Source organism: Leguminivora glycinivorella, chromosome 4 (genome assembly GCF_023078275.1).
Source record: "Leguminivora glycinivorella isolate SPB_JAAS2020 chromosome 4, LegGlyc_1.1, whole genome shotgun sequence".
Lineage (NCBI taxonomy): Eukaryota > Metazoa > Arthropoda > Insecta > Lepidoptera > Tortricidae > Leguminivora > Leguminivora glycinivorella.
The window spans coordinates 10,210,276-10,224,979 of NC_062974.1; the positions used below are offsets into that span (position 1 = coordinate 10,210,276).

A 14,704-nucleotide genomic window follows, 5' to 3' on the forward strand; every position below is an offset into this window, starting at 1 on the left:
GGTACCATATCATGATCAAATGAACAAATGATTTGATGATACTAAACTTCACATATTTGAACACATAACAAGGAAACAAATATTGAAAAGAGCCTCGTTCTCACTAGACGATATCGACCCTTAAATATGTCGATTGTCAAATACATCCCATTCAAGATGAGGTGTGTGGTTTTCGTATGGGTCTTATTACCTTGTGTAGTAGTAGTCACAAAAAACTACCCTTGAAATGGGTCGAATCCATTGGATTTTAACCTAACCAATAAGAATTTTATGACTAATGTGTTCCCAAAATTCCCCCCTTGTTTGTTCCCGCAAATTCCGACCAAACTAGTTTTGACTACTTTCCAGCGCTGTCTGTCCATATCAATCCACTCATTCCATAAAAAAAAATCATTCGAGACACACTTCATTCAGTCATTCATCCCATTCAAAACATTCTTACATCTATAAACATTCATCATCTCTAAATTATTCAAACACACACACACATAATGTAACCATTCTTACTTCCTCATTCGCTCTTTCACTCGATCTCAACAGAAAGCCAACGCTTTTAAAAGTAATCAAAATAACGAATAAAAATGGAAATAAAATTACACAATAACTTCAAAAGTTTACGTATCCCATTTTACTCCACTCTACCCTGACTCGAAGGCAAAGAAAATTTCAATTTATTTATGATAGGTTTCATTTTATACATCTATATTTAATTTTATAAAATAATTACTAACCGCAAACAATTTGACAATGTGTGAAAATTGTTTGATGCACATACTAAAAATAAAATGTTCGTACGAAGAAAACGTTACATTTTATGTTCACATTTTAATTAGAGTCAATTACTGTAAGGACACTACCCTACTTTCAATTTTCCTGTCTTTGTTGTTGTTGTTTTTTTTTTTTTTTACAGTTCATAATGCAAAATTGATAGCATAAAATGCAAAAAATTATAAAAGTAAGTAAGCAAAAAAAGAATAGTGGCCCTCCCTACTCTGATCTTTGTCTGATAAAATCGTTATGCTTAGAAACGAGGATTTGCACTGATGCCAACCAACATCGTACAGTATACCACCCTATATAATGTAAAACCGATAACGCATAAATAATAAATATCACTGCTAACTGTAATAACTAAAATGAAAAATAGCTTTTCCACCGATCTCGATTTTCCTAACGTCTACCCCAGGCAGACTAGCTACTATGATGTCCAGTTATTGTTATATTAAAATAATCTAACCATACAATGTATATCCAATACATTCTTCTTACAAAATAAAGATTTTTAAAAAAAAATTGTTGTCCATATAATGAACCGACTTCTTTATCTAGATAATAAAAAAAAATCCGTATTATAAATTTACATCCACCATACACCATTTTATAATCCTAGGAACGAAACTACTAAATGACAGAGAAATTATACGATGTGCTAGCCAATAAAGCCCTTTATCACACAGATCACTATAGAAATAAAATTAATTTCTGACAAAATTTTGACTTCTACCACCCCTATAATAATAACACTGCATCTCAATAAAATTTTGAAGAACTCATGACACGTTTAAAATAATGATAATGATGATAAGAAAGAAAAATAATAATTTTCCCTATAAGTATGCTACAATTAAAGAAAACTCTTTACTAAAAGGTTATTGACTTGTAACCAATGTACACATCAAATTTACATTACACATCATGTAATGTTCATAATAAGCGCATAATACAATTTTGCAAAAAAAAAATAATTGCAATTTTGAAGTGGTTTTGATATTTTCAATTTTTCCTGCAAAAGATGATGTATCATCAATTTTGAAGTGGTTTTGATATATACATATTTTTTTTTTTTGTAAAATATAATGTAACAACAAATTTGATGTGGTTTTGATAATATATATATTTTTTTGTTTACAAACTATCCGCAAAATTTTATTTTGGTTTTAACTACCTTATGATAAAATACAAAATGATGCCATAAGTAGGTTCAAAATACTTTTATTTGATTGAATAATAATGTAACAACATAATAAATTTCTTAAAGCGAGCTTAAACTTGCATTGTCCTCTTCTATGTTCGTGTCTTCAATATTGTAAAACATGCCCCGACAGTCTTTTGTAACCTCAGACAATTTATTCCTTCTTCATGGCATTCGCAGCTGCAGCAAACTTAGAAAATTTTTAAAAACATGACAATGGACTGAGGAATTTTCCAGTGTGTCCTTTATGGACTGTACTCCGTCTTAGCACTATCCTCAAGTAAGTACAAAAAATCATTGCCACTAAACAGCTACTTTTTAACTTAATTAACTCTACTTAGTGAGTAAAACGACTCGGCAGGAAAGTTTACATTACTTAGAAACATGGATATGGTTGTTCTTCTTTTTTTTTTCTTAACCATGAATGGCCTAGATAAATATAAACAATCTTAATGATACGTATTTATAAATAAGATTCCTTAAACATACATACACCTTTTTTTAACAATTTTTTTTTTCATCTATACAATTTCAGGTTTTACCCGAGAGGCCACGCTTCAGGTTGGACCGTCTTCCATATATCTACTGACTTCATATAAATGAAAGGTACTTATGTTTTATTATAATAACACGTTCTAATTATTAAATTTAAAAGTGAACAGCTCATGGCATCAATATTTTATCTAGAAAATTGAAATGAAGCGTAGAGCAAAACGGCGAGGCATGAGCGACCGGATAAAAATCAAACTTAACTGACTCATCATCATTTTATTGGCTAAGCAAACTTATTACTAATTTATGTCCTAGCTCATGTAGATATGAACTGCAAGGCAGGGGTTCTCAAACTTTTTTTTATTTTTAATTTCCTTTTTGTAAATTTTGCTGTATGCATTGTTTTTTCTGACACAATATTTCTCATGGGCGTGTCTTAGTTCCAAAAATTAAGCGACGCGCCCCCGTGAATAGATAAATGAAATAATATTGTTCCTATTTGGCAGAACCCCACTCTAAAACTAAACCCTTTTCTTACGCTATCTACATGAACATTTCTAATCTCTGACGTTTCCTTTCAGTGTACTAAAGGCTCACTGATCTACACTACCAGCTCATGCTCAACGTTACTGAACAACAAAGTAATCCGACAATCAGACTGGACCCGGTCATGTTAGGTAAGTTTACATACTTAATGCGTACCACATACTACATACTTTTTCTGAACCTCAGTGAAATATGGTTTTATAATGATAATAGTGCTTATTATCTATGCCTACTTAACAGGAATATTACAAATTTCAATCAATTTTCATGAAATTATTTAAGCAATTGTGACAATGATCAAGCAGTGGTGGAGTTAGGGTATGGCGAGGTACGACCTCCCAGATGCTGGTAATGCTAATATTTCGTAGGATATGTTTGACATGGTTGTAATGAAGTACAGTATGTTGGCATACTCCTGACTTGTGAAATATTGTATAAAAGCTGTGTACACAATCTACCGAACATAATGATTGTATGGTTTTACACTTACTATTTTAGACTAGCCTACAGCTTATCATGTGAGGTATCGAACTCATGTCATATGGAGCTATTGAAAATCTTATTTATACATACATACTTATTTGTATTACTACAGTAAAAATGTATACCTATAGAAAGTTGAAATTCGTACAGTGCATTTAATTTATTGAAATAATTGGCAGACATAGGCTACGGTGACCTCTCACCATCAAGAGGGACATATGCTTGTTTACTACGGATGTAATATGAAAATATATGATGACTTATAAGCTAATGAACTAAAATTAGTCCTAATATGATTTATACCTATATCTTAACAGACAGAAACCTATTCTTCTCACGGCTGCACTACAGTGACAATATTTGGTACAAACCGTACAAACAATATGCCAAATTATTGTATGATGTATGAAATCCTGTGAGCCAATTTGTAGATTATAGAGTTACAACTGAAATGCAAACAAACCATCCATCGAAGGATGTACTTGTCATAGTATCACATGCGTGTAGTATCACATGCGTGTAGCTATTCAGCATTCATAGAAAAATGGCGGGACGCCCCATATAATATTGTACTTCAGCGCGACAACGAATAATCGCGCCCCCATAGCCATTAGACTAAAGCCTATCTTCTTGTATTACTAGGTCTTAAATCTAGGGCTTAGGTATCCTGGATTATTTTAGGAAAATAATCTTACATCTAGACTATGTTAGCGACCTACTTACTGACCTAACTAGTAGTTATCCTACCTATGAATGAAGTTCTGTATAACAGGCGCCTACTAAGAATAAACATATCAGAGTATTCATGGACTATATAAGACAGCATCGAAGCTATCCGATCTCCAATGTAAAGCGCAAACGTGATGTAAAGCTTTCAAAATAGCCCTGAAGATGGCAGAACCTGCTAAGAAAATGTACTGGGCATATAGAGAACTATTTGTTTTAACATGAAATTCTATTACTATTGTACATTGTGTACACACTTATGTTTCCAATTCCGATTACTAGGTGGGAAACTCTTCTAAACTACTACAGCTCCGCGCCTTCTTTTATTTTAGGTACATGAATATTTTTTCTATAAGTACCTAGTATTTTACGTACTAGCCCCGCCTATACAACAGCCATAAAACATACATTAAGACACAGAATAAATAATAGTACTACGCACAGGCGCAAAGGAACGTCAAGATGTGCCAATGCCAACAATTGCTACGTAGCAATGCAACCCGAATGGTGCTAAAATTGCCTAATCGGGACAATATTTAGTTCAACCACTGCGATTATGAGCTAATTTCCTAGAAATAGATTTTGTCTAAGTTTACTACGCTACTTTAATTTTATTATTTTATTTTTACAGATACCAGAGGAAGACGAAAATATAATTGATTCTGTACTGATGCATGACTTCGCTCGGAACGCTGCAAGAATTAACAATGGAAGAAAATACTACAGACTTGTTTATTAACGATAAAGTTATTTTAGTTTTTATGAAATAGCGATTGAATAAAAATATTAGGTATATGAGTTTTATTTAGAGATGAAATAAGTCAAGAAATACAGCACACCCACTCGTTTTCACAACAACAAATGTAGCCTGGTAAGGCTAATTCCTATTATTTATTTATAAACCTTGGTATCCAAGATGTGTTCTACAGAGCACATCTTAGATCCCTTGGGCACGGAACCAAATGTAACTAAACCTCCGCTCACCTTTACTTATTTACTTACTTACTCGACTAATCATCAGTATAGCTAACCCCCCTTTAAATATACCCCGTAAATTTGGCCTTGTGATCGTCTAGCGTGAATAAGTAGAACCCTTCGATGTGAACCGCGATAACCTAGATCCTTTAATGAGTATCAGCTGTATTTTTGACTAATTTTTAAAATTTTATTTATTTATATTTTAAAGAAGAATAAAGGTTATTGTAGCATAATAATATAGTGTTATAGAAGAGTATTTTATCAGATTTAGGCCTAGAAAGTTATATGTGAGAAAATTAATGACGTGATGAAGAAATTTTTAGTATAAAAGTTAGTGAGTGAAACATACATGAAATAAATATTAAAAAATATTTTGGTAATCATCCGCTACGCCTTATTAGTGGTCCCGGTTTGGGCAAGGGCTTGCGATTCGGTATGGGACCCCTGACCTGATCAAACCACTTTATCAGGATCCTAAGCAAGTAAGCCTGAAGGGCTATCTATCTACAAACTAACCCCCTTTTTGTTTTGTTTCTTGTCCCTAGCTAAACCCCCCGTTCCCCAATACTGCTAATAGACCATAACTTCTCGATCTTTCTAATGTTTTATCGAAACACCGAGCAGTTGCTAACTTTTATAAGAAATAAGTAAGTCAAACTTTTCTAAGCTTTAGACTTTCCATCAGTGGACGGCGCTCGCATGCCACTGGGCCCTATAACAAACAAATCCTTTTATTCCAAAGACAGTTTGTTTCCCTAGCCAATTTGATAGAATTTACCTTGAAAAACTAGTTAGCAACACTAAGTGTCCCGCAGCCACACCGAAAGATCAGAAATTGCTACCACAATTATTAATTTCACTCAAATAAATTAAGTAATAAGAGATTTTATAAATTACCAGTTTTACCACATATTTTAAGATAGTAAACACCACATTTAAAGTCCATTTAACCCATATAAATAGTAGTAGTTAAATTATTTCTCCACAATACACGTTGACCAATTATATTCCAAGACCAATCATAAAAGAACTCTACTTTCATAGAAATAGTGTGTGACTTTACCCTAGTCCTATCGTTTTCCCTACTCTAACATATCTGAAACACAGACCGTCACTTACCATAGATCTTGTGTTCAAAATATGCACAAGTGTATCCCTACCATAAGCTGTACAGTTCAGCCAGCGAAGCTGAGATAGGCAACCTATAGGCTTGTGTTCTTATCCCCCCCTCTGCTCTTGCCCGCGGGCTAGGGTAGCAGAGAGTAGATCGCCCTATCCGTGTATATATCCAGTATTCTAGGACACACCAGTACCAGCCACATGAGAGACCCAGCTGCGATCAACTTTACTTAGATGTGGATCGATCACAACCGAAATCCCCAGCAACCAACGCCAGCATGGACCAGAACACCGAGTAAATAAATATATATATATATAGGACCCCAGCCTCAAATACTGCCGACTTCAGTGAGCAAGGATTACTCCTAATGTCTTTCGTCAATCGTGAAAGTCCTCACTTCCATCTAACAGTTGGACTCTTTGAGACCGGTGAGAAAGTACGCTTTTGTAAATATAAAAAAGCGCCCAAGCCTCCACTTGGAACAAAAAAGACCCCTAAACGCCTTATGTTTAACAGCCGCAAGGTATAAAGCGCTTAGCCGGACAACAGTCTGTCACAAACAATGATCTGGCTTATAACTTTCACTAAATAACCCCATGGAAAATTACTAAATTCAATTTTACTGACCAACTAAACAAACGAGTGAAGTTTCCTTTACGTGCTATAATCTAAGCTTAGTTTTGCAAGAATTACTCCCTACAAAACCAAACACAGACTTATCTCAAAGCACCAGCCATACATAGACCCAGTCTTTGTATTGCTTAACGGCACTCATGAAACAAAGCACAGAAAACTTCACTATACACATCATTTAAATGTAACACTACACTATAAATAGAACACTAAAATAACCCCACAACTGACAGTAAAGCAATTCCACCACAGGTCTAAATTCAACTGTACGACGATATTGTCCCCGCACAATCAAACAAAGACACAATTTCAAAGTTTACAATCACTTAGAATAATTTCCAAGTAAAAACAAACAGAGAAACTATAGCAGAACAACTTCACTCACCAGTATAATACACGAAAGCCAGGGACACTGTTAGTCTTGTGGATATTGTAAGAATGACGCGCGTCGGCTCCCTCCGACCCTTTTATAGATTCTCTATAAGAGACATAATTGGGACACACCTGGGATATAACTGGGACAAACCTGGGATATAACTGGGACAAACCTGGGACTTGGGATATAACTGGGACATACCTGGGATATAACTGGGACAAACCTGGGATATAACTGGGACATACCTGGGATATAACTGGGACAAACCTGGGACTTGGGATATAACTGGGACAAACCTGGGACTTGGGATATAACTGGGACAAACCTGGGACTTGGGATACGATAAGAAAAAGATCATAACTACTTTGTTTACTAAGCCGTACGCCCTACGTAATAAAGTTCACGATCATCACGCGAATGTTTGCCTATTAACACGTGCAGATTGCAGCTGTTTTAGAGAGAGACAGAGCTATTGGTATTGATACCTATGTAGTCCAATAGTGGAGTGTTCCGTAAATATTTTTACGTAAATATTATTTTGTGAAAGATTGTTTAAATCAATTTAGTAAGTGACTTCGCAATGAAAGATCACATTTGTTCTTAATTGTTACATTGAATGATATATTCAGGAAGTATAATAATCAATATCAGTGATTATTACCTGTTTGACTCGTAAATGAAACCAAGACATAATATCGGAACGTTACGCAGCTGACAACTGTCAGTGTCAGTATTCCGTCCATGTGAACGTAGTTTGTTGATAAATACGTTTTTCCAACCTGTTTTGCATAGAATAACAGTGAATTTTATGAGTGAAGACGTGACTATACATGTGATTAAACATCACAGATATTATTTGTTAAAATATTCAATGAAATCCCGAAGGAAATATGCACCAAAAAGTTAGCCAAGGAAAAGTTGATTTGCCGTAAGTTTTATATGTAGTAACGAGTCCATTTCCTCGTCATAGACGCTTGTTCTGTTACATGTATTGTACCTTAATTATCATAATTTAAATTTAACTTTGACATGTAAAATTTTGAATTTTATGAATAAATGAATATGAATATAATATGACTTTTCTACAGATTTACCGGTAATTTCATTAGACTTACATTGACCGGGATTACCTTTTTGATTTTTGGCGAGTGTGAATGCGACCAGTGGTTACGCTGAAAGTGAACGCAGCCGACGCGCGCGAAGGAGGATAGATCGCGCGCTGTCTACGCAACTTTGACATCCACCCGCCTTCATCAGTTTTCCGTGATCATGATGCATGCAACTGCGTCGAAATATCGGGCGCTCGACAAAAATCAAAAAGGTTATCACGGTCCATATCCCGGTCAATATAAGTCTAATGAAAATAACCGTGAATAATTCAAAACTCTTAGCGGTAATATATGTTTGAACTAAAAATATTCCTTTCTTCAATGAGATAAAAAGTCCTCCTCCCTTGATAATTATGTACTTAAAAGACACACGTGGAATAAATAAAAATTATTGAGTTTACGTATCTGAATCAAAGCTCCTTTTGATCCATATATATATATCCAACAAAACTTCATTATTACAAAATCAAAACTTTTTAATCTCAGAAAGATGTACATGCTGACTAAGTTAAAAGTTACAGACGGCACAATAAAGTATGTTAAAACTTGAAGGTGCCTTCTGAATATGCTAATATACGATAAAGTACATGGTTTTATGGTAATTGCTCGACATAAATTAAGTAATTAGGAAGACACCAATTTGATTTATTTGCATTAGGTGTAATTTTAGATTTCAGTTATTTTCTATCTCACAAGAAAGATTGGAGCACCCGAGACAAAATGCGTAATAGTATTTTATACGGTACGAGAGTGAAAAACTTAATTATATCACTATTGTATACCTACAATACTTTTTCTACGAGTCATCATCTTCATCATCAATGGACGAAAAATATCATCATTCAAGTTAAAATTAATGTTAATAGCGTCGTTCACCGTTGTATCAACATCGAATTACCTTGCAACTAATTGTTTGTAATAACCGCTTCTGATTGGGCGATAACGCGATAGATAAAAATAATTTTTAAGAAAAAAAAACCGCCGCCTTCGGGGTTCTGATGAAAGCTACTTGCGAATGTTGGATTATGTAGAAATGTGTAGGTAATTTTTAAAGCTGCTTTTGATACTTTAATTATTTGATGGCAACACATTTGTCATTTGATATTTGCCAGTCGCTTTTCGATGAAGGAAAACATCGTGAGGAAACCGGACTAATCCTAAGTGCCTACGCCAAATCTTGGGATTAGTTGTCAAAGCGGACCCCAGGCTCCCATGAGCTGTGGCAAATGCCGGGATAACCCAAGGAGGATGATGATGATTTGATGGCAACACAAATGAATATACGTACCTATACCGTTAAGGTTTGAGGAGTTTCCTCAATTCCTCATGAATCCGATTATAAGAAATCGAAGCTTGACAAAATTTGACTTGAAAACTCAATATTCTTAACAAACATAATTAAATAAATGTCACTGTTCTGAACTTAAATGCATCGCTATTCTTATAAAAATACCAAAGTCACTATAAGTGTGCCGTTCAGATTTAAGGAGTTCCGTTCTGATCTTCATCAGCAGTTCCACTGCACCAAATGTCACTGTTCTGGACGTAAGTGCATGCTGTTCTTATAAAAATACCAAAGTCAGTATAAGTGTGCCGTTCAGATTTGAGGAGTTCCGTTCTGACCATCATCAGCAGTTCCACTGCACCAAATGTCACTGTTCTGGACGTAAGTACATGATGTTCTTACAAAAATACCAAAGTCACTATAAGCGTGCCGTTCAGATTTGAGGAGTTCCGTTCTGACCATCATCAGCAGTTCCACTACACCAAATGTCACTGTTCCGTACGTAAATGCATGCTGTTCCTTAAAAAACACAAAAATCACCATATGTGTGCCTTTCAGATTTGAGGAGTTCCCTCGATTTCTCCAGGATCCCATCATCAGAACTGGGTTCTGAGAAAAATGGGACCAATCTGTATGCATATACATTCAATCAAAAAAAATTTTTGAAAATTGGTCCAGTAACGACGGAGATATCGTGGAACAAACATAAAAAAAAATAAAAAATAAAAAAACATACAGACGAATTGAGAACCGTCCTTCCTTGAAAGATTTGAGGCGGCGGTTAAAAATGTGTTTCGGATGCAGAAAATATTGCTAGGTATCGCAAGTTAGTATAGAACTTTTATGAAGTTCTATTTTTGATTTTTTTTTCAGTTAACTAAAGTGAAGTGTTCCTCACTAGCTTGGAAACACGTGTTTTGTCCTTTAATACCAGCGGGTAAAAACGTATTTTATCCACTAGTGGATAAAGTAATTTGACCTTGAATATAGTTAAATTTTCTGCTTTAAAATTGATAAAAGTGGATGAATTTAGCGATGAAGATGATTTACCACCTGTGGAACTACTGCAAGCAGTGATAAACGCGTTTTTTTGTGTTGGAATTTCCTCGCTATTGTAAGGGGAAAAGTTTTTGTTACACACGGGTGCAAATGTATTTTACTTCTCGTGTGTTGAAAAACTCGCCAAGTTCAGGATTCTATTCTCGAACCACTCGCTTCGCTCGTGGTTCAACTATAGAATCCTTTCACTTGCTCGTTTTTCAATTCCACACTCGGCGTTAAAATACAACTTTGCCCCCTTGTATAACAAATAACTATTTTAGTAAAGATGTGCTACCATGTGTTTTGAATACGTTTCTCGGTAGCATGGTATTATATTCTGTTCAGTTTCTATGAGTTTCTCCATACAATGAATATCATTTTCTGTTACATTCACGCCGTCGAGTACAGTACCTAATAAAAATTCATAGTAGCCACACGGGAAACTACCGCAGCATTTGGGTAAAAATAAACTCAAACTACTTTTAGAAATTGTGTCTCGGAAACAGGTTCCAATACGATTAAATTGAATGTGCCAAATAGCCTACTCAGCGAAAGTGTTCTTCCTGGCTGAACTAAATATGTGCTTTTACACATTGAACCTTCTAACCCCAATTTAGATCACAGACATTTTTACAACACACTGCAATACTCGATTTAAAGGGACTTATGGCCTAATTTTCCAACTGAACCCTTATTTATAACCTGTCCAGGTCCAGGGCACTGTGTTCGGTGACGGGTTAAGGAATTTCACCAACCCTGTCCTCCGCTCGGGATCGTAGGACTGGAACATGACCAGAAGTGGAAGGTCTGCGACTGGCACTCACCCCACTCGCGCCATCCACGACAAGGAAGGATGGCCCATCACCGCACCCTTATGGAGCGCGACCCCACACAGCCACCGCAGCGGAGACGCTTAAGTGGCTTTTACACCCAGATACCCAAGCAGGCGGGTTCTGAGGTGTCGAACTCATCCATTCCTTCCTCCTGTGGGTATCGAAGAAGTCAACCGTAAGATGTGGGTTACATTAAGGTGTATGCGATAGGCTAAGCAACCTGTCAAAGCAATATCCCAATTTCATTTTTCAGCTCCTTGATTGCTACTCTTACCCCTTTAAGGACAACTGGCATTAGTTCATTAGGATGTCTCATCCGAGAGTTAATAGGTCATTGCATCACACACAAGAGAGAGCATTTGAATTTAAAAGTCTAAGTAGGTAACTACATATAGTCCTAATGTATACCTAAATACTTATCTGAAAGAAAGATTTATTCAACAAAAGCAATAATTGACATGGTTAACAAAAAGAAACAACGGGAAATCTATTTGAAATAACGTCTAAACATGAACGAAGCCCCAAGGCGGTAATAAATAAAATAAGCTTAAGCTTAGGTTATTGGTTTACGCGGGCTAGTTTCCGCAACTCAACGTTTCGAAATATGTTTAGGTGTAGGTACAGTATACACTTGTACAGTCAGCGTCAAGGGTTACGGCAGGAACATTTTCGTGTCCATTTTAGTAATGTTTCGAGCAACACTGGTTTGCCACACGTCGGAAGAGATATCTTACCGCACAAATGTGAAAAAATTACTGCCTTGCGCGAGACTTCACGTTATGGCCTTTAGATAAATAAATATTGTACAGCGCTAATAATTGAGCCAACATTAAATTCGTCATGTACGTATTGAGTTATTGACCTACTGGTATTATATGTTTATGGGAAACTTAACGTTGACGATGCTAACTCTAGCTAGCTCTACAGGTTGACCATAATTTACGAAAGCACCCGGACTTAGTTGGAAATCAGCACCGTGTACCGTAAGTAAACTTAGTAAACCTAACAAACCACTAGGAACTTATACACCCCACCCACTGTAGAATGTACATACAATTTCTAGGGACAGAATTAATGTATTCATAATCCTATACTATTGTAATTTTACCGGAACACATGAACGTGTCATACTAATCATGCTATTTCTGACTGTCTCAATACAAAAAGTACAGAGGCTGACTGAAGTGGCATGAATAAAGCATGATAAGTAGGTAGATAGGAAGGTTTATAATTAAAACGGGGATCACAGAGATCAAAAAATACTAAAGCAAATACCACTGTCCAATGTTCTAATGTTTAGTGCATTGTTTTGTCAAAGTGTTGATTTATTCAGGCGGCGCCTTTAATTTCCCGCGCCCGTGGATTCGCCCGCAAAGTTTCCGCAAGTCGCCGGACAAACCGAACTTGTAATCCGGCGAATCACCTTCCACCGCAATTGTACCTACTTAAAATGGATCGGGGGTCTTTAGACATACTATTTGGTGGGATATATCTGTATTCTTAGGTATTTTAAGTCACATCAAAACAAACTGTGACCTATGCAATACTTAGAAGTTGTAAATAACGGATTTTTTTTAGATATTTTGAGGGGTACAAATGAAAACTTACTTATAGGTTATTCGTTAATTCGATTAAGAATTTATTAATGAAACAAAAAATAATATATATTTGAGTTATGTTTGCATTAAATCAATCAGCTCACTGTAGCTAATCCGTGAAGATGCCCTTGCCGGACTGCCCTTAGGTCAAGTAATCACAATGAGTTCGCCGATCCAATTATAGACTGCTAGCTTTTGGACGGATACCAGTGGTAACACGCGCACTTAAATGATTTAACGTCCCTTCCTAAACAAAGTTTGGTACATAATTACATTAGAAAGTAACAAAGAAGTTACGTTCATCAAGTACAGTCAGCTGCAATAACATGTTACACAACGAAGACCGCTTAAATATTTAACACGATTTTATTTATAGGACCATAAGAGCGTCACATAATTTTGTGGCATTCGAAGAGTAACATATCATTGCAATTCTGTAAAATAACGATAGGTATCCATACTAATATTATAAATGGGAAAGTGTGTGTGTCTGTTTGTTTGTCCGTCCTTCACGGCAAAACGGGAGCGACGAATTGTCGTGATTTTTTATGTGGAGATAGTTGAAGGGATGGAGTGTGACATAGGCTACTTTTTGTCTCTTTCTAACGAGAGCGAAGCCGCGGGCAAAAGCTAGTAGCCCAGACACCCACTGACAAAACACAGTGCCTATTAGACGTCTCTAATAGCTCACAAGTAAATATAGCGGCAGACAATAACACTTTAAGGGTCTATTCAATTATGTGTAATCTTTGTTATAGAGCATCGGACGTGCCTCGAGGCCAGGCCCATAGCTGGGCATTAACTCGTTAATCCGTTAATCGTTAATTAACGAAGTTAACATTTCGATTAACGGATTAACTTTTAAGTTAACTTTAAAAAATGTTAACGGATTCGTTAACTTCCGTTAAATTTCATAGAGTCCGTTAATCGTTAATCCAGCACCCCAAGCGGCTCGCTGCGCCGCGAAAACCACGTTCTTACTACTGCTACTGTAAAAGCTCGTAGTACGGCAAAACCTAGGATTTATCGGTAAAAGCAGATCCGTCCGTTATAAACAGTCTAAATACCAATTGGCGATTTTAACTATAAAACTCCCGTGAGACTCATTATACATATTTAAAAATATTTTAAGCGGGTTACTCACGTATTAAGTCGATATAGCGTTCGACATGTTTCGGTTCAATTTCGAGAACCTTTCTCAAGAGTAGCGACCCCGCCTTTACATGTCGAGAGCGCGACGCATACTGTCGAAATTGAACCGAAACATGTCGAACGCTATATCGACTTAATACGTGAGTAACCCGCTTAAAATATTTTTAAATACCAATTGGCGACTTTGGATCACTTATTCGAGATCTTCTAAATCTTATTAGGCGTGCTAGATCGATCACTAACTTAGGAATAGAGTGCAATCATCAGGCATGACAGACAAATCGCGCAACCGACGCATCGAGTTAAGAGTCCGGCGCGGGCCTTCGATTACTCTACGAAGTTATCGTGCCCACAGCATCG

At 36.1% G+C, this 14,704-nt stretch overlaps 1 long non-coding RNA gene across 1 annotated transcript; it reads left to right on the plus strand.

Annotated features, from left to right (window-relative positions):
• Nucleotides 1-2,520: 2,520 nt before the first annotated feature.
• LOC125225831 lies at nucleotides 2,521-4,998 on the plus strand. The gene is made up of 3 exons (XR_007177027.1): nucleotides 2,521-2,578; nucleotides 3,046-3,141; nucleotides 4,851-4,998. It is a non-coding gene; the product is annotated as an uncharacterized LOC125225831 (long non-coding RNA).
• Nucleotides 4,999-14,704: the final 9,706 nt, after the last annotated feature.